The following is a 22,042-nucleotide window of genomic DNA, read 5'->3' on the forward strand; positions in this document are numbered from 1 at the left end:
AAAAATAAATAAATAAAACCAAACCATTCTGCACATAACACTGAGCAGTGACCACCACACACACATAAAAAAGTAACAAAAGAGAGACAGACAGAGAGACAGTAGTACTGAGAGAAGGGTTGGGGGTAGAGAGGGGAGTGAGGGAGAGTGTGAGAGAGTGAGAGAGAGAGCCCGAAACCCCAAACATTCAAGCATGCAGTCATAATATAGCACAAACCAGGTGTTTCCACTCAGCCCCACTGCAATTGCACAAAGAAGGATAACTATAGTAAAATAGAGATTTCTTAAGAAAGCTTGCAATTCCCAGAGAACAGCTGCATTGCCACCCTAACCCAGGAATCCATTGCTATGGCCAGGAGCGTTCTTGTGGTCTCTCATGGAGAGGTTATAGCTCCTGACTTCTCTGACTTCTTGCTCTTGGACAAGGCAGCTGCCTGCCTCAGGAGCTCTCAGTTTTTGGCCTGCAATTATTCTGTAACTTCTTTGTGGGTTTTCTCCATCTGGTTCATTTTGGCTCTCATCTGAGATTCTTGGTATTGAAAATCAGCCTTCAGCTCTGTGATCTTCTTCTCTTTCTCTAAAATCATTTGATCCTTTTGATGCAGCATCTTCTTTAGAGTGGCTACTTCTTCCTTCAGTTGGGCAATGATGACAAAGTGGTCAATGCTTGGTGAGTCCAGAGCCAGGTCTAGGGAAAATCTATCTCCATTGGTTGTGATCGACTCAAACTTGGATTTTTTTCTTTGGGATTTCATTTTGAATTGAAGATGTAGAAAGTGTTTTCTGACTGTTATAATGACTGCCACCACTCAGTCGACACGTGAAGAACTGCTCAGGTGTTTCCTCTGCTCTTTGGTCTTCTGAAGGACCCACCTGTATGAAAGTGTGCACAGCCAGCATAGCAATTTCCCATCTACCTTCTTTCTATCATCTTTCCTGTCAAATGCACACTGCTGCTTGCACTGTTCACAAGAATATGGTGGTCCATACTTCTCTGAATTTGTGCAGCGCTGGTATTTGTTGCCAATAAATGCTACAATTATGTTGCAATACTGACAAGATTTGGGCGTTCCATACAACTGCACATTCTGTGCACATTTCTTGCATATTGTATTGGTTTTACTCTCCGGCTGGTACTCAGTCCTACAGTAGGTGCAATTCACAACAGGGTGTGCAATCCGACCTTCCTTGCACAGCTGCTGCCCCTGAGACAGCGCCTCGAAGGGGAAGCTCTGGTGGCACTTGGTGCAGGCGTAGAGTGCCGCCATGTCCGGCCCGGGCCGTGCTCACAGCCCTACCGGCCTGGCCCGCCACTTTATCTCTGTTTGCTAGTGTTTTGTTGAGGATTTTTGCATCTATGTTCATCAGTGATATTGGCCTGTAGTTTTCTTTCTTTGTGACATCTTTGTCTGGTTTTGGTATCAGGGTGATGGTGGCCTCGTAGAATGAGTTTGGGAGTGTTCCTCCATCTGCTATATTTTGGAAGACTTTGAGAAGGATAGGTGTTAGCTCTTCTCTAAATGTTAGATAGAATTTGCCTGTGAAGCCATCTGGTCCTGGGCTTTTGTTTGTTGGAAGATTTTTAATCACAGTCTCAATTTCAGTGCTTATGATTGGTCTGTTTATATTTTCTATTTCTTCCTGGCTCAGTCTTGGAAGGTTGTGCTTTTCTAAGAATTTGCCATTTCTTCTTGTCCATTTTATTGGCATATAGTTGCTTGTAGTAATCTCTCATGATCTTTTGTATTTCTGCAGTGTCAGTTGTTACTTCTCCTTTTTCATTTCTAATTCTATTGATTTGAGTCTTCTCTCTTTTTTTCTTGATGAGTCTGGCTAATGGTTTATCAATTTTGTTTATCTTCTCAAAGGCCAGCTTTTAGTTTTATTGATCTTTGCTATTGTTTCCTTCATTTCTTTTTCATTTATTACTGATCTGATCTTCATGATTTCTTTCCTTCTGCTAACTTGGTGATTTTTGTTCTTCTTTCTCTAATTGCTTTAGGTGTAAGGTTAGGTTATTTATTTGAGATGTTTCTTGTTTCTTGAGGTAGGATTGTATTGCTATAAACTTCCCTCTTAGAACTGCTTTTGCTGCATCCCATAGGTTTTGGGTTGTCGTGATTTCATTATCATTTGTTTCTAGGTATTTTTTGATTTCCTCTTTGATTTCTTCACTGATCTCTTAGTTATTTAGTAGTGTATTGTTTAGCCTCCATGTGTTTGTATTTTTTACAGAATTTTTCCTGTAGTTGATATCTAGCCTCATAGCGTTGTAGTTGGAAAAAATACTTGATATGATTTCAATTTTCTTAAATTTACCAAGGCTTGATTTGTGACCCAAGATATGATCTATCCTGGAGAATCTTCCATGAACACTTGAGAAGCAAGTGTATTCTATTGCTTTTGGATGGAATGTCCTATAAATATCAGTTAAGTCCATCTTGTTTAATGTGTCATTTAAAGCTTGTGTTTCCTTATTTATTTTCATTTTGGTTGATCTGTCCATTGGTGAAAGTGGGGTGTTAAAGTCCCCTACTGTTATTTTGTCACTGTCGATTTGGCCTTTTATGGCTGCTAGCATTTGCCTTATGTATTGAGGTGCTCCTATGTTGGGTGCATAAGTATTTAAGTTATATCTTCTTCTTGGATTGATCCCTTTATCATTATGTATTGTTCTTCTTTGTCTCTTGTAATAGCCTTTATTTTAGTCTATTTTGTCTGATATGAGAATTGCTACTCCAGCTTTCTTTTGATTTCCATTTGCATGGAATATCTTTTTCCATCCCCTCACTTTCAGTCTGTATATGTCTCCAGGTCTGAAGTGGCTGTCTTGTAGACAGCATATATATGGTCTTGCTTTTGTATTCATTCAGCCAGTCTATGTCTTCTGGTTGGAGCATTTAATCCATTTATATGTAAGGTAGTTATCAATAAGTATGTGCCTACTACCACTTTCTTAATTGTTTTGGGTTTGTTATTATAGGTCTTTTCCTTCTCTTGTGTTTCCTGCCTAGAGAAGTTCCTTTAGCATTTGTTGTAAAGCTGGTTTGGTGGTGCTGAATTCTCTTAGCTTTTGCTTGTCTGTAAAGGTTTTAATTTCTCTGTCGAATCTGAATGAGATCCTTGCTGGGTAGAGTAATCTTGGTTGTAGGTTTTTCCCTTTCATCACTTTAAATATGTCCTGCCACTCCCTTCTGGCTTGCAGAGTTTCTGCTGAAAAATCAGCTGTTAACCTTATGGGGATTCCCTTGTATGTTATTTGTTGTTTTTCCCTTACTGCTTTTAATGTTTTTTCTTTGTATTTAATTTTTGATAGTTTGATTAAGATGTGTCTTGGCATGTTTCTCCTTGGATTTCTCCTATATGGGACTCTCTGCACTTCATGGACTTGATTGACTGTTTCCTTTCCCATATTAAGGAAAATTTCAACTATATTCTCTTCCAATATTTTCTCAGTCCCTTTCTTTTTCTCTTCTTCTTCTGGGACCCCTATAATTCAAATGTTGGTGCATTAGCATTGTCCCAGAGGTCTCTGAGACTGTCCTCAATTCTGTCCATTCTTTTTTCTTTATTCTGCTCTGCAGTAGTTATTTCCACTATTTTATCTTCCAGGTCACTTATCCATTCTTCTGCCTCAGTTATTCTGCTATTGATTCCTTCTAGAGAATTTTTAATATCATTTATTGTGTTGTTCATCATTGTTTGTTTGCTCTTTAGTTGTTCTAGGTCCTTGTTAAACGTTTCTTGTATTTTCTCCATTCTATTTCCAAGATTTTGGATCATCCTTACTATCATTACTCTGAATTCTTTTTCAGGTAGCCTGCGTATTTCCTCTTCATTTGTTTGGTCTGGTGGGTTTTTACCTTGCTCTTTCATCTGCTATGTGTTTTTCTGTCTTCTCATTTTGCTTAACTTACTGTGTTTGGGGTCTCCTTTTCACAAGCTGCAGGTTCGTAGTTCCCATTGTTTTTGGTGTCTGCCCCCAGTGCCTAAGATTGGTTCAGTGCATTGTGTAGCCTTCCTGGTGGAGGGGACTGGTGCCTGTGTTTTGGTAGATGAGGCTGGATCTTGTCTTTCTGGTGGGCAGGACCACATCTAATGGTATGTTTTGGGGTGTCTGTGATGTTATTATGATTTTAGGCAGCCTCTCTGCTAATGAGTGGGGTTGTGTTCCTGTCTTGCTAGTTGTTTGGCATAGGGTGTCCAGCATTGTAGCTTGCTGGTCATTGAGTGGTGTTGGTTCTTAGCGTTGAGATGGAGATCTCTGGGAGAGCTTTCTGTTTGGTATTACGTGGAGCTGGGAGGTCTCTGGTGGAGCAATGTGGCTCTCCCACTTCAGTGACACAGGCCTGACACCCTGCCAGAGCACCAAGATCCTTTCAGCCACATGGTTCAGGACAAAGGGGAGAAAAAAAGAAAAGAAAGTTATTAAAATAATTTTTTTTAAAAAATTATTAAAAATTAAAAAGTAATTAAAAAAGAAAGAATAAAGAGAGCAACCAAACCAAAAAAACAAATCCACCAATGATAACAAACGCTAAAAAGTATACTAAAAATCAAAAACAAATAAAAACGGACAGAGAGAACCCTAGCACAAATGGTAAAAGCAAAGCTATACAGACAAAAATCATACAAAGAAACATACACACTCACAAAAAGAAAAAAGGAAAAAAAATATATCTATATATGTAAAAGAAAAAAAGGAAGAGAGCAACCAAATCAATAAACAAATCTGCCAATGATAAACTATAAATACTGAACTACGATGAACATAAAAACAGAAACAAAGTAGATGCAGAAAGCAAACCCCAGGTCTACAGTTGCTCCCAAAGTCCACCGCCTCAATTTGGGATGATTTGTTGTCTGTTCAGGTATTCCACAGGTGCAGGGTACATCAAGGCGATTGTGGAAATTTAATCCGCTGCTCCTGAGGCTGCTGGGAGAGATTTCCCTTTCTCTTCTTTGTTCGCCCAGCTCCTGGGGTTCAGCTTTAGATTTGGACCCGCCTCTGTGTGTAGGTCGCCAGAGGGCATCTGTTCCCTGCCCAGACAGGACAGGGTTAAAGGAGCAGCTGAGTAGGGGGCTCTGGCTCACTCAGGCCGGGGGGAGGGAGGGGTACGGATGCGGGGCAAGCCTGCAGCGGCAGAAACTGGAGTGAAGTTGCAACAGCCTGAGGCGCGCCATGTGTTCTCCCGGGGAAGTTGTCCCTGGATCACGGGACCCTGGCAGTGGCGGGCTGCACAGGCTCCCAGGAGGGGAGATGTGGAGAGTGACCTGTTCCCGCAAACAGGCTTCTTGGTGGCGGCAGCAGCAGCCTTAGCGTTTCATGCCCGTCTCTGGGCATGAAAAGTTGCGCTTTTAGTCGCAACTCACGCTTGTCTCTGGAGCTCCTTTAAGCAGCGCTCTTAATCCCCTCTCCTCGCGCACCAGGAAACAAAGAGGGAAGAAAAAGTCTCTTGTCTCTTAGGCAGCTCCAGACTTTTCCTGGACTCCCTCCCAGCTACCCGTGGTGCACTAACCCCCTGCAGGCTGTGTTCACGCCGCCAACCCCAGTCCTCTCCCTGGGATCCGACCTCCGAAGCCCCAACCCCCGCCCGCCCCGGCGGGTGAGCAGATAAGCCTCTCGGGCTGGTGAGTGCTGGTCGGCACCGATCCTTTGCGCGGAAATCTCTCCGCTTTGCCCTCTGCACCCCTGTGGCTGCGCTCTCCTCCGCGGCTCCGAAGCTTCCCCTCAGCCCACCCCGTTCTCTGCCAGTGAAGGGGCTTCCTAGTGTGTGGAAACCTTTCCTCCTTCACAGCTGCCTCCCACTGGTGCAGGTCCTGTCCCTATTCTTTTTTCTTTTTTTTTTTCTCTTCTCTTTTGCCCTACCCAGGTACATGGAGAGTAGGGCAAAAGAAAAAAGCCTTTTGGGAAGTCTGAGGTCTACCGCCAGCGTTCAGTAGGTGTTCTGTAGGAGTTGTTCCACATGTCTGTGTATTTCTGATATATTCGTGGGGAGGAAGGTGATCTCCACTTCTTACTCCTCTTCCATCTTGAAGGTCTCTCACAGCTGTTGATTTCTCTGTAATTAAAATCCTTATGGGGAGAGCAGAAAGCTGGGCTTTTACATCATTTTCTCATTATTTTGGTTTTTCATTCCTATTGGCTCATTGTTTAGGCTTGTCACAGGGAAACTTTCATTAGGGTCTTTTGGCTGCAATGTTGTTTTAGCAGAACAAATGGGATTCAGAAATCCAACAAGTATCTTCTCATCATTTTCAATTGATAAAAGAAAGATGCTACCAAACAAAACAAACTTTAAAGGTATTATTTCAACTGTACTTAATATTTGATCTTCAAGTTTAGGTAAAGACTATTGTTTAAGAAAATTTTACAAATATTAAGTCAAAATTTTAAGAGAGTCAGTTGAGTTTTCTACTAGGTATAGAATCTAAGTGCCAGAAACTTAAGAATGTGGAAACTACCTCTATGTTGTTGCGTTTCTTTCCTTGGTTATGACATTAGCCTCGAAAGCAGATTCAAAGATACAACTGAAAACTGCTGCTTTGGGGGCATTGAAATCCTTTGAGTTTTTACTAATTTTGTCCTCAGCCATCTCTTCCCAAATTCAAATATGATATTTGAATGCCTATTTAGGTATGTATGTATCTATAAAGTACAAGTCTATATAGCCACCTCTAAATTTTCATCTTTTGTGGAAGCCCACTTCCAACTCTGGCTATATATTTTATTGCTAGGTCAAACAGAACAGAATAAAGGTAGCTGCTTCCCCCCCATAATTCTGCTCTGGCCTGACCTTTATCACCCAGACATTTAGGGAAGCCTGGTACCAGGCTTTCACACATAGTTAGATTATACCAAGGAGCCATAAATAAACTCAAGGTTGCTGACACCATTGCAGACATCAGGATCAAAAGAGGAAATTGCATTGAAACTAAACCTGAGTTCAGATAAGAAAACCTTAGCCTTCGATTTTTTTTGTTGTTGACATTAGTCTTACTAAGGTTTCCTCTTATACTGCCTTTGCCTACTTATAAACCAGAATGGAGTCCCAGAAAAACACAGCTATAACACAGTCTTGGAAAGCACACACATTTTGAAACTAAAAATTCAATGACTTCCCATTGCCTATATCACAAAATAACCATAGAAAATTTATTAATTTGATAATGGAAGAAAAAGTGTGTGTTAGTAATAATCTATGTATCGAGAGCTGGCAAACCTTACCATTTAAATGTGTTATCTAAGCCATATACTCTACCAAGGGCCGACGAAAAATGTCTGTTTGCAAATAAAAGGTAAATGGCCCTCTTCTGGGTCTGCTTAATGTCATGACTTGAGCTTTTGTGATTAGTTTCTTTAACACATGCCTGTTCTAAGAAGCTTATGCAATGGTCCTGCTGTTTCAGTCCTCACTTATTAAAAACATTCTGTGATCCTCCACATTTACAAAATAGATAATGTGGCTGCCTTGAAACAAGGGCTGTAAACCTGCAATGTTATGAAGCAGATGGGCTCAAATGATGAGAAATGAACAATTTACCCTGTCAACAACCCAGAAACAGAGTGGAAACAATCTCACCCCTCCACACCAAGTAATTTCTAGCAAGCCATAAAACCACAGAGAGACCATTATAGATAATTAATCCTAGAAGAGCTCTCTCAGCTAATCCAAACATCCTAAACTTAAAGCTAACAAGGCAGTCTCAGAATGATGAAGCAGGTTGCCCAGGGTCACACAGCAAGTTACAGAGGCTGTTCTTTGATTGCTACTGAAAGGCTTTTTTCTACAATATTTCCTTTGTTTGGTGCCGCCAGTCACTGGAACAATTTCAAAATTAGTTAGCAAACTTTGACCTGATAGTCATAATTATTTCTCAGAAGTATTTTCAATGATCAAAACTTCATGCAAATATAAATTTCAGATTTCAGTGGTAAATGTGATGGTCAGGAGGATAGATTTCTACTCCCCTACATGTTTCCAACTTTCAATAACATTGATCTTTAAAAATACCTGGAGCAGGACTTCAGAAATAGCATATACCAGTTAACAAAAGTAACATTAAAATGAGAGATGGCCTGTAAATCAGTTCTCCTTTTACCTGCCCTTTAAGACACTCCACATCTAATCAAAGTCTATTTTCTTTTGGTAAACAAGTTCTGACCCACTCTTATTTATTGAGGGGCTGAGGAGCAATAATCATTAATAACAACTGTGTGAAACTTACAAGGTACCAGTTGTTTGCAGGCCTCTGGGTGAAACTAAAAGCATCGCTTGCCAAAGCTGAAGGCAATGAGGCTTGATAAATGCCAGAGCTGCTACAGAACAGAAACTCGACATCCTCCATCCTTCAAAGTAAGAACGAGCCACAAGCAACACAAAAGAAGGGTGGGCTTATCAGAGAGGATGCTGGTGGGTTTGGTCACATGTGGAATAATGCAGAGGACTTCCAGAGAAGCCAGCCCTTGCAGAGCAACAGCAGGATGAAGCCAGCGCAGGGCTCTTTGGGACACCTCTGAGTGGTATCAGCGGGAGCTGTGAAATGGGCCAGTGCTAGTTTCTTACACCATTGTAAACAGTCAGGAGTGAAACTGGAAGGTTTTGTTGTTTGCTTTGTTTACTTTTCCCGTCTCTAATATATAGATTTGAGGGATTTCAAATAAGAGTATTGGGTCAAACCAGAATCTTACTGATCAGCTAATGGCATGAGCTGCTTTAAAAGTAAGTATAAAAGCTTATAGTACGAGAGCTATCCTTTTATTTCCTTCTAAATGAAGATACAAATCTAACCTAAAAGGAGAGTTGAGGGTGAGATGTTTTATTGCTCTGCTCTTGAATGCCAGAGCTGGATTGTTAGAAGGGAAGCGCTGGAATAAAGACGCAGACGTAGAGAATGGACTTGAGGACACGGGGAGGGGGAAGGGTAATCTGGGACAAAGTGAGAGAGTGGCATGTACATAAATACACTACCAAATGTAAAACAGATAGCTAGTGGGAAGCAGCCGCATAGCACAGGGAGATCAGCTCGGTGCTTTGTGACTACCTAGAGGGGTGGATAGGGAGACGCAAGAGGGAGGGGATATGGGAATACATGTATACATATAGCTGAGTCACTTTGTTATACAGCAGAAACTAACACACCATTGTAAGGCAATTATACTCCAATAAAGATGTTAAAAAAATAAATAAATAAAGAGGCTTAAATTTAAAAAAAAAAAGAAGAAGAAGAAGGGGAGCATTGGGTGACAATGCAACTCGGACCAAGAAGGACAAGTTCTATTAGGAAAACTTTAAAAAACTTCAACCCCAGAAATATTAACATTTCTGTGGGAAAAAGAAAACCCACTGATGTTATCTAACAGTGTAGCTGTTAAGTTTTCATTTCCTGTAGCACAGGGGGCTCTGCCCCAGGGATGCGGTGAAACTTATAAAAGGGAATAAACTGTTGAGAGGCTGGGCTGAATTGGAACAAGGCCTAAGCTGTCAGTGCTGAACTGGGAGCCTAAAGCTGAGGGCTCTGCCCAGGTGGAAACCTCACTGGCTGTGGGTGAAAGTGACTTCCTTTTTCAGGAGCTTCACTTTCTCAATGCAAAATGAGGGGTTAGATTAGAGCTTCCGTAATGTTCCTTCTAATAATAAAATTCTATGATCCATAACATAAGTAACTCCATGCACTCTTTACTTGCCTGAGATCACTGAAAATTATATTTGGTGAAAATCAAAAAGCAGAACGAAAAAGCAACGTTTTATGTATTCAACGATACTTAAGTCAAAAGGAATTCATTATAGCTTAAATTGAATAGAATTCTTAGAAAATTAGTCAAAGTAGGAAATCACTTTCAGGAGTGGTAAAAATTAGATATCTTTCCTAGATAATAAAAACTTCCACTATGAGTGTTATCCAAATGTTCTTTCTTGTTTCCAATTTTAAGTAATAAAAGAGATCTTGGATATTTTAATGTCCAGGTTCCTCATCACATAAAACTTAAGACAATTTAACATTCAGTTAGCTCTTCATGCTATTAAGCAATTTCGATAAAAAGGATTTAAATATTGCATCATTCAGTACTTCCTATAGACACAATTTGTCATAAAAAATAATTTGACAGTATTATTCTTAGAAAAGTCCACAGTAATCACACCTTATATATATGTACAATGATTTACACTTCAGAGCAGTCATATACTCATTATTTTACTTAGTTGTCACAGTCATCTTGTTACATAAGTCTTTTATCCCTATCCTTAGGTCGGGATACCGAGGCTCAGAGACATTAAGTGACTCCCTGGAGGTCACACAGCTACAAGCAGCAGACTTAAGATTGTGCTGACAGTTCTATTGTCAGATCCAGTTTTTCTTCTCTTTTAATTTTTAGTAGAGTGCTATTGTCTTTAGAATGTGAGCTCCACAGGGCAGGGAGTTTTTTGCCTCTTGCTCACCTCTCTATCCCTAATGCCCAGATGAGTGCCTAGCTGGCAGGCACCCAACAAGATTTTATTGAATATACTACTGTTGATGTTATTATTAAAAACATAATACATAGTTAACATTTTTTAAAACAGAGGAAGTGAAAAAGGTACCAATATTCAACCATTCAAACATAATCACTATTACATTTCTGATAAATTTGCTTTCATTCTCTATACACCTTTATTCAGATTTTAGTTTTATGTTGTATTCTGTGATTATGACAGGATGTATTAGATATATGTGTGTATGGATGTATATGTACATACACACATATATACATATATAAATTTTTTCTAGCATATCTTTTGAGAAACTTCACCATTCTCAATCCATATAGTTTACATGGGCTGATTTTTCTCCTTCAAGGGCATTTAACCCTAGTCATGGTGATTGGTTTAATAATCATTTAGAAAACAACACCACCAATAATAAAGCTATTATTTACTTTGTGCTTACTATATTCCAGGAACTCTAATAAATATGTATTAGTAATTTGCATTTATAATCTCATTTAATTCCTCAAATAATGCTATAAAATAGTAATTATTTTTACTTTCATTTTCAAAATGAAGCACCTGAAAGATAGAAAATATAGGAACTTCCACAAATCACATGACCAGTAAGTGGTAGACCCAAGATTTAAATTTGCGGAGTCTGACTACAGAGCCCACGCCAGGCAATGTGGGAAGAGCCAGCTAGAGATTAAAGCCAAACAAGGAGAGCTGGGGCTGGACAGAGAAGCAGGCTCTGCCATCATTTTTTTTTTTTTTTTTTGGCCCTAGATCCAGCGATTCCTGAAGCCATATCCACCTCTAGTTTGACTGGCACACGTGTGGAATATTCAAGGGAATTCATGGCTTTATTACTTAATAACAAAAAACCAGAAATAGCCCCATGCCTACCAATAGGAGACTAATTGTGATATTGTGATTTATAAGAAATATATATTTGGTCATTCAGATAACCAAAATATACTTCTCATATATATATATATATATATATATATATATATATATCTGTTCTTCATCCACAGTTCTTGGTTCACAGCTCCAGAAACCTCTGGAATTTCCTAAGTGTTGAGAGTGATAAAATTGTCTTTTGTTATATGAATGATGTGACTTTTGGAAAGCACCTAAGGATGGGGGCTGGTTTGCCAAGAGAAACAACCATGTGATTAGAGGGTTGGAATTTTCAATCCCACCCCCTGACCTCTGGGGAGGGGAAGGAGCTAGAGGTATAATCAATCATGCCTGTGTAAAGAAGCCTCCATAAAAACCCAAAAGGACAGGGTTTGAAGAGCTTCTGGGTTGCTGAACTCATGGAGATGTTGGGAGAGTGACACAGAGAAGGCATGGGAGCGCCACACCTTTTCCCCATACCTGTTTTACGCATCTCTTCCATCTAGCTGTCCCTGAGTTATACACCAGTTTATAATAAACTGGTAATCTAGTAAATAAAATGTTTCTCTGAGTCCTGTGGGCCTCTATAGCAAATTATTCAAACCCAGGGATGGAGTCTTGGGAGCATCTGACTTATCGCCATTTGGTCAGAAGTACAGGTAATAACCTGGGCTTGTGACTGGTGTCCAAAGTCTTAAGTGGGGATGGAGCAGGCCAGTCTCGTAGGATTGAGCCCTCAATCTATAGAATCTGATGCTATCTTCAGGTAGTTATTGTCAGAATTGAGTTGAATTCTTGGACTCCCTGCTGGTGCTTGAGAATTCCTTGTTGGAGGTATGGGGGAACCCACTACCACTTCCCACATTGGAAACTGGATGCTCAGAACTTTAAAAGAACAGTAAAAAAAAATTTTTTTTTAAGTATGAGAAGAACAGTAAAAAAGAAAAAACCTGGAACCCAGCAACTCTCTACCTTAGGAAGGAGAATCTTATAATCTTTTGATCTTTATGGGAGAATTTTTTTTTGAAATTCCCTTGGTTAATCCGGATTTCATTTGTTTGTACCTAAAATTAAGAAATAAGGGCCTCCCTGGTGGCGCAGTGGTTGAGAGTCCGCCTGCCGATGCAGGGGATACGGGTTCGTGCCCCGGTCTGGGAGGATCCCATATGCCGCGGAGCGGCTGGGCCCGTGAGCCATGGCCGCTGGGCCTGCGCATCCGGAGCCTGTGCTCCGCAATGGGAGAGGCCACAACAGTGAGAGGCCCGCATACCGCAAAAAAAAAAAAAAAAAAAAAAAAAGAAATAAGGATTCCCCTGGTGGGGCAGTGGTTAAGAATCCACCTGCCAGTGTAGGGGATGTGGTTTCCAGCCCTGGTCTGGGAAGATCCCACATGCAGCAGAGCAACTAAACCCACGTGCCACAACTACTGAGCCTGTGCTCTAGAGCACTTGTGCCGCAACTACTGAGCCTGCGTGCCACAACTACTGAAGCCTGTGCGCCTAGATCCCGTGCTCCGCAACAAGAGAAGCCACCACAGCAAGAAGCCCACGCACCGCAACAAAGAGTAGCCCCCGCTCACTGCAACTAGAGAAAGCCCACATGCAGCAACGAAGACCCAATGCAGCCAAAAATAAATTAATTAATTTTAAAAAAAGAAATAAAAAATGTTAAGCAGGTTATATTATCATAGATCAAAATTCACCATTAGAATATGAATTTCTATCAAGTTGAATCTGCCAAATGGTTAATCACTCTCCCCTGAGACAATCAAATCACAAGAGTTAAAGAGCAAATATTTACTCTGAGGGCAGGTAACCTTGTAGGATAGGCCATGATGAGGCAATGCTCCCTAATCAAAGAGCTGATCTCTTCAGACACTCACATAGAAATGAAAACAAGTTAAATATTTAGCCATAATAAAACTGGAGACTCATTCAAAGCAGAATGATCCAGAATCTCATGATAATTACCTACCTGGTCACTACGCTAAACAAGCAACAGTAACTAAAATTACTGCACCCATACCACTCAAAGAGATTCAAAAAGACCATTCTTTTTTTTTTTTTTTTTTTTTTTTTTTTTTTTGCGGTACGCGGGCCTCTCACCGCTGTGGCCTCTCCCATTGCGGAGCACAGGCTCCGGACGCACAGGCCCAGCGGCCATGGCCCACAGGCCCAGCCGCTCCACGGCAAGTGGGATCCTCCTGGACCGGGGCACGAACCCGCATCCCCTGCATCGGCAGGCGGACTCCCAACCACTGCACCACCAGGGAAGCCCCAAAAAGGCCATTCTTAATTGCTGAAGATAAGCCCCTGATTCAGAGAAAAAACATTGGGGAAGATCAGAATGCTGAGTGCTTGAAGATAACTGTGTTCACAAAACTGTTTTCTGGTCGTACAAAATGATCTTCTGGAGTTTAGAAAAAATGCTTCATTATTTTACCCATAATAGCATATCTAAACTGGCCATGATATTGAATCCTCATTGGCTAGGTAATTTTAAGAGTATTGCCAAGGATGTTTCCAGTGTATGACTTACTTGCCAGCAACATAATCCTGGCAAGACTGTAAAGGTGGGACATGGACAAGTCTCAGAGCCTCAAAGCTCCTGTGAATATTTCCAATGCTATCTACCCCCAGAAATTGGGAACAAGTATGTTTTGGTCGTTAGTTGCTTATTCTCCAGGATGCATTGAGGCTTTTTTTTGCTGGAAAGGAAGGCTTTGATGGTTGTGAAAATTTTGATTTTTTTGTTTCTGGTATGGGGAAATAGAACCCATCTCTCCAAGACAGGGCACACATTTCACTGGGGCTTTTACTAATGAACTTTGCAAAGCCTTGGCTTTTGTTAACAAAAACTTTATCCTCAATCTTCAGGAAAAGTAGAGCAAATAAATGAAATTCTCAAACTAACATTAGCAATGCTTTCAGAGATAGTCAACTTCCCTTGGCCTAAGGTATTTCGTTAGCTTTAATGCCAGAGAAGTCAACTACTTTCAGCATTCATCAGCTTTGTCCTTTTACATTTTTAAGAGACTGTTGCATGTAGGAATGTCACTTTCAATCCCTGTTGCAAGTTGATATAGCCAAGCACTACAATGGACTCCTGCACATACCCAGTCTTTTTTTTTTTTAATTTTTATTGGAGTATAGTTGATTTACAATGTTATGTTAGTTTCTGCTGTACAGCAAAGTGAATCAGTTTTACCTATACATATATACACTTTTGTTAGATTCTTTTCCCATATAGGTCATTACAGAGTATTGAGAGGAGTTCCCTGTGCTACACAATAGGTCCTTATTAGTTATCTATTTTATATATAGTAGTGTGTATATGTCAATCCCAATCTCCCAATTTATCCCTCCCCCCAACCCTGGCCTTGCCCCCTGGTAACCGTTTGTTTTCTACATCTGTGACTCTATTTCTGTTTTGTAAATAAGACCATTTGTACCATTTTTTTAGATTCCACATATAAGCAATATCGTATGATATTTGTCTTTCTCTGTCTGACTTACTTCACTTAGTATGATAATCTCTAGGTCCATCCATATTGCTGCAAATGGCATTATTTCATTCTTTTTAATGACTGAGTAATATTCCATATTATATATGTACCACATCTTCTTTATCCAGTCCTCTGTCGATGGACATTTAGGTGCTTCCATAGTGCTTCGATGAAGATTGGAGTGCATGTATCATTTCGAATTATGGTTTTCTCCGGATATATGCCCAGGAGTGGGATTGCTGGATCATATGGTAGCTCTATTTTTAGTTTTTTAAGGAACCTCTGTACTGTTCTCCATAGTGGCTGTATCAATTTACATTCCCAACAGTGTAAGAGGGTTCCCTTTTCTTCACACCCTCTCCAACATGTATTGTTTGTAGATTTTTTGATGATGGCCATTCTGACTGGTGTGAGGTGATACCTCATTGTAGTTTCTTTTGATTTGCATGTCTCTAATAATTAGTGATGTTGAATATCTTTTCATGTGCTTTTTGGCCATCTGTATGTCTTCTTTGGAGAAATGTCTATTTAGATCTTCCACTCATTTTTTGATTGGGTTGTTTGTTTTTTTGATATTGAACTGCACGAGCCGTTTGTATATTTTGGAGGTTAATTCCTTATTGGTGGCTTCACATACCCAGTCTTAGCATCAGCAAGTGTAAGCAGCCTCCCCATTTTATTCCCCATCCTACTAAGCAGCCTCTGAATGATCTAAAATCCAGAGATTTAGTCTTCTAGAAGTAGATTGCCCTCAAAATTTGATTAAAAAGACCTTATCAGATATTGTTAATAATAGTACGATGGTAAGCTCCTAGGAATCCTTGGATTCCTGTTTTCTAATTTAAAAAACACAAATCATCTTCCCTGGACCATTGGACATCCATTTCATCAGGACGCTTTAAACCAAGGATTCTGAAGAATCCAGAAGACTGATGATAATCATAACAAACTTGTTAACCCAAGATCTTTAGATCAAGCTGAGGATAAGACAAAGTGGACAGCTTCCATCTTAAATGATGCAACAAGATTATTTTTCTGATAACATTCCTATCCTATTTATCCTTTCTTTATTGTTAATCCTACTTGCTATTGTACTCTGGTAACCCCTAGAAGTGCCCAAAATGGTTTATCAATATGTTTTTATACATACATATAATTTTCAGAAGTTTGACCTCCCATAACTTTTCTCTACCAGCAAAGGAGAGAGAATCTAATGGATTACTGGATTTGTTATTCTCCCATCTGATCCTGCTAACAAAAAAAAAATTTTTTTTTAATTTATTTTTGGCTGTGTTGGGTCTTCCTTTCTGTGCGAGGGCCTTCTCTAGTTGCGGCAAGCGGGGGCCACTCTTCATCGCGGTGTGTGGGCCTCTCACTGTTGGGGCCTCTCTTGTTGTGAAGCACAGGCTCCAGGCGCACAGGCTCAGTAGTTGTTGCTCACGGGCCTAGTTGCTCCGCGGCATGTGGGATCTTCCCAGACCAGGGCTCGAACCCGTGTCCCCTGCATTGGCAGGCAGATCCTCAGCCACTGCGCCACCAGGGAAGCCCCTAACAAAAATTTAATAACTATTAGGCTGCAATATCAGAAAGTGTATTTCCTTTCAATGGTCTCTTCAGGTACTTGCAGTGTCCTCACATTATTGAGCCAATCTTCAGCCTTAAGGGAAATTGAATGTGGACCACAAACCAACAAAATACTTCTACTGAAATCTATACAGCCATTTCAGTGGCATTGACCTCACCAGATTGAGAATAGGTATTGGATCAATCATTTTGGCTGTAGTAGTTAGTCTGTTATCATTATTGCTTTTTTTAAGATTCTCCAGCCAGGTTCGTAGTACCTATTTAATTCCACTCAAGAAATCTACCAGCCAGTGCAGAGGATCAATAATTGACTTACTCCTTTTCTGATAATCTGTGCCCTATTAAGATACTATCAATACTTCTTATGTGGACACCAAGCTTTATTTACTTACCATGCACAAAATGTTCTTGTGTATATAGCATAATAGCTAGAGACTTTCAGAAGATACCTAGATACCTCCAAAATGAGTAAAATAAGGACTGCTCTGGAGAACTACATGAAGGGGCACATAAGGGAGTCAGGTTCCCACTCCATGTGTAGCACATGGGCTGTTATTCCAACAGTAGGTGTAACTGAATTAGAAAATATGGATGAAGTTTGTTTCTAACCCAGGAAGAAGTTATTAGTAGTATTGCAAGTGCTCTTGAGGTGCCCCCAAAACTATTTAAATTTACTAGCAAGGATTATCACTGATAGTTATATAGCTCTTGATTTGTCTTGCCAGGACTGGGGTAATATGTGTTATAACTAACACTCTTGTTGAACCTGTATCAATACCACTAGTTAGGTGGGAAAGTCTGTGACTGGAATTAAGGAAAATTCAACCTGTTTCTCTAGAACAGACCCAGCTGTATTAGGAGTTTTGTTTTCATGGCTTGGATGCAATAATCTAGTTTCCTGACTTCTCAGTCATGTATGATAAATAATAATCATTTTTGTTCTGGAAATCAGTATTTAAGTTAGCCTATGTAACCTGCCCTGAATCTTAGATGCTGGATGAAACACACAAAATTGATGACTATCTAATGGGTTGCATCCCAACAGTTGAACTACAGTATGTTACCAAGTGGGACATTTTACTCATGCATATTCAGTTGTGCAAAAGATTTCGCTTTTTAAAAAATTTTCTACCAATTCTCTGCCTCTTACTGCCGTTCATCATGACAACAGAGCATATGATCAAGGAATCCCAATTCTTCTCAGATATTTAAGGTTTAGAAAGAGTTACATCTTTCCCCCTAGGAAAACACCTAAGTTATAGGTATTCTTACAGAACATCATGGCAGATGTTCAGAGGGGGGCATTTATAGTATAAGAACATAGAAATAGCAGATAGAGGATCAGAAAGGGGAGTGGTTCACAGTGACCAAAGCTGCAGAGAAGATGAGCATAGGGAAGGTAAAATTTAAAAATATTTATATTTTATGGTTATTGGGATATTTCTGACCTTTAATAATCCAAATTCAGATTCAGAGTAGGAGTGGGAGATGGATGAGAACAGGATAAATAGAGACGGGGTGTATATGAAAGTAGTAACATTAAAGAATAGTACAGAGATAAGGTATAGGATGAGGAAGTCTAAGGATTAGTAAGAAAAAGGTTTTTCTTGTTTGCCAGCTTTTTTTGTGTGTAGTAAATATGGTGTCGTCGAAAGAAAGAGAGCAAATCACTGAAGATACGAGCCAGACAGGAGACAATTTAGGGGTAAATGACTCAGAAAACTCAAAAGGGAATGGAATAATGTAGGTGGTAGGATTAGCTATTTACCTGAAGTAGGATATTATCCCCCAATGATGAGGGTAAAGAAATTTGTGAGAAGAAAGAATAAATTATATAGTTTCTTTCATTTTTTTCTTTTACAAATTATTTTCACATCTATTAGCTCATGTAAAACTAGTACTTATGGGGCATAAAGTTTCAGTTTTGCCAGATGAACAAGTTCTAGAGATCTGTTGCATAGCAATGTAAATATACCTAATGCTCCTGAATGTACACAAAAATAATTAAGATGGTAAATTTAATGTCATGAGTTTTTTTCTATCTCAATAAAATAATTAAAAATAAAATTAAAAAATAAAACAGATGAAAGTCTGTGCCATACATTAAAATAGTAGCCACGTTTTGTTTTGTTTTTTTTATGCGGTATGCAGGCCAATCACTGTTGTGGCCTCTCCCGTTGCGGAGCACAGGCTCCGGACGCGCAGGCTCAGCGGCCATGGCTCACGGGCCTAGCCGCTCTGCGGCATGTGGGATCTTCCCGGACTGGGGCACAAACCCGTGTCCCCTGCATCGGCAGGCAGATTCCCAACCACTGCGCCACCAGGGAAGCCCCAGTAGCCACGTTTTAATGGAATCACCAACCTCACAGGACATCCTTCTGATCAGCTACACTGATGATATCATTACAATAGGCCATTAGGAGCAGGATGTAGCTGTAACTTCCTAAACACCTTAGTAAAATAGTCATGTGCCAGAAAGAGATACAACCTGGGAAAGTGCAGATTCTTTCAATCTCAGTGATTTTCTTTTTTAGTTTTTGGAGTCTGGGACATATTAGAATACGATCTCCAAAGTGAAGATATGAAACAAAGTGCTGCATCTTGCCCCACTCCACACTACCACCAATAAGAAGAAGTATAAGGCTTGAAAGGCCTTTATAAAGGATTTGGATTTTAAAAGAAGCATACATCACATTTGTGATGTATGTTTGTGAGTGTGTGTGTGTATATATATAATATGCATATATATATGTATGTGTGTGTTTCTCTCTCCCAGATAAGCCATAAAGCTGCCAGCTTTGACTGGCCCTGGGCATTAGAAGTCTTTCCAGCTGGTTCAGTGTAAGCAGTTTCCAAATCAATGGCTGCATACCATATGCTAACAGCAGTGTTGTCAATAGAGCACATCTGGAACAGCAGTTATGATTTGAGTCACCACCTTATTAATTTCAGAAAAATTCCTTTTTATTCTCTAAGACAAAAACCAAGTTAAAACGGAATATGATAGGAAACACCGCTTCTACTTATTTCAAGTGTTTAACAATGACGTTAACATCTGTAATCACCCAGAAAATCTATATTGCATTTGGTTAACCCTTCTGATAGGGAAGGGTGATTACAAATGCTTCCTCTTGGCACTTACATCAAAATAGGCTTTGCTTCAGAAGTTAGTGAGCCAATGTATGTATTTTGCTACTTGCCAAATGTTCCTATTTTAAAATCTACATTCATAAATGGGGGAAATAACCAGGGTAAGTTTGCGGAGCCATTGTGTCCACTATGAGACAGCCTCAAGATAAAACTCCGTTTGTCACCTGAGCTCTGTAAGGCCCAACTGTAACTGGTAGAAAGCAGTGGTATTTAAGCAGCAAGGCTCAGCATCCAAATAGAGCCCAGTAATTCCTGAAAAGTCTAGATAAACAACTTCAATAAATAGTCACAGGTTCTTTTAGTGAAATACAGAAAAAATATCTACAAAACAAACTTTATGCCTCATTACAGTCCTTTTCCTTTAATGTACTCTTCACTAATGAAGCTCTGCAAATTGCATGAGAAACCATTCCTCTCTACTGAGATAATTCAAGTCAGGCTGCTGTATTGGTTAGGTCTAGAGTATTGTAGATGATTTGGGTCAGTTGCCTTTCTATTTCAGTTTGAGGATGCCCATTGACCCAGTAGCTATTGCCCAAGTTTTTTGCAGGTAAAGCCTTTCTGATTACCACTTTTACCCTGCTGCCTACTGTGATAACCATGCCTATCTTAGCTCTGGTGACTGAGAGTTGCCATTCAGCCTTTGCCACCATCAAGCCCATTTCAACAGCAATATTTTCTAACTTCATCCCTAGGAAAAAGGAGAGAGAGTTTCCTCCACTTTTGACAAGCAAGGTGCAGTGAAGCTTGGGCTCAGGTGCTATAAGTAATCTAAATCCCCCTAAGTGTTCCCATTCCAATTTTCAGCTCCCCTCTCTCCCAACCAATACTCTAAATTTCATATAAGAGACCAGGAAAGACTATGAATTCAATTTACTTTGTGAGGTTGAACTCTATATCTGATCTTGGTTATTCCAGCAAAGAAGCACCAAGAGATAATGCCTTTTTAAATCACTCATAGAAGGTCCCTGGTTCTCTGACTTTAATTGGAGTAAGAATTTAAAACCCTGAGCTTTACACTTCTTAAATCTCTAGAAATCAGAAGGAGCCAGCCCACCCTCAGTCCTTATATTCCATCCATAATAGCCCATCACAGCAGCCAATCAGCCTGCCCAAGCCTTGCCTTCAAAGGCCTTTATTCCAGGGGACAATTTAAATAACTATTTTGCTGTTGCTATGTCCCATTTTCCACTGATAACTGGATTGTCCTTACTGCAAACCCAAATAAATCAGATAACCAAACTTAGTTTACCATACTTGAGGTTTAATTGCCTGCAACTATTTTGAAACTCACGACTGAATGAAACAAGGTCCAATTGCAGGAAACCAAAACTATTCTAACAGTCATGAAGAGAAAGGGATTTAGCTGTTTAAAAATCTTAAAAAAAAAAAAAGAAAAGAAAACTTAAGGAGAGTCAGAGAAGCACACTTCAGAATAACATTGCAAAGGAGTTTCTACCTCTGTTCTAATTAGCTAGATTGGAATCGGGAGGCTGTAAGTGAACTGTTGACTTCAAAACACATTGCTTACACCCATGCTCATAGCAGCAGTATTCACAATAGCCAAGCGGTGGAAGAAACCAAACTGCCCATCGATGGATGAAAGGATAAACAAAATGTGGTATATATACGCAATGGAATTATTCAGCCTTACAAAGAAAAAAAATTGTGACACATGCACAAGATGAATCTTGAGGATATTATGCTAAGTAAAATAAGCCAGTCACAAAAAGACAAACACTCTACGAGTCTCCTTATGATCTATCTAGAGTATTAAGTACATAGAAACTGCAAATGGAATGGTAGTTGCTTGGGGCTGCGGGCAGAGGGAAATGGAGAGTTTCATTTAATGGGTATAGCATTTTTGCAAGATGAAAAAGTCCTGGAGATTGGTTGCACACATGGTAATATGTTTAACATTACTGAAATGTACACTTAGAAATGGTTAAGATGGTAAATTTTATGTTACATGTATTCTACCACAATTAAAAAGAAAAAGCACACTGCCTTAGCTGAGATCCAAGGTGGAGGTCATGACACTGTTACTGCCATAACCACATCTTGTCAGTAACATAGTAAATGACTGGATATCTGATGTTTGATGAAGAAAAATCCCATGCCTCAAAGATTGTGCTTCCTGGTAGAAAAACAGAACAGTAGGCAGAATGCCTCTGCCTCTCTGGCCTGTGAAACCCTACATGGCTATTTCTGATAGCCACAACCTCAAACCAGCCTCCAGACATTTTTTGCAAGCAGTATAAGAAGATTCATCAGAAGGAGGTTAAATGGAGGCCAAGTGCCAATCCACTCTATCTACCACAGAAAAATATTTTTCTATAAAGAAAAAATATTTAAAGTACATTTTCAAGACTTCTGGTTCTAGTAAGAGCAAAAGCAGTATAGTTCTGGGGCTTCCCTGGTGGCACAGTGG

The 22,042-nt window shown here is 39.8% G+C and overlaps 1 pseudogene across 1 annotated transcript; it reads right to left on the reverse strand.

Moving 5' to 3' along the window:
- Positions 1-315: 315 nt before the first annotated feature.
- On the reverse strand, positions 316-1,285 carry LOC309792762 (protein FAM76A-like; annotated as a pseudogene). The gene has a single exon. The product of its transcript is annotated as a protein FAM76A-like (transcript).
- Positions 1,286-22,042: the final 20,757 nt, after the last annotated feature.

The sequence above is a fragment of the Mesoplodon mirus genome (genome assembly GCF_964341445.2).
Source record: "Mesoplodon mirus genome assembly, chromosome: 2".
Lineage (NCBI taxonomy): Eukaryota > Metazoa > Chordata > Mammalia > Artiodactyla > Ziphiidae > Mesoplodon > Mesoplodon mirus.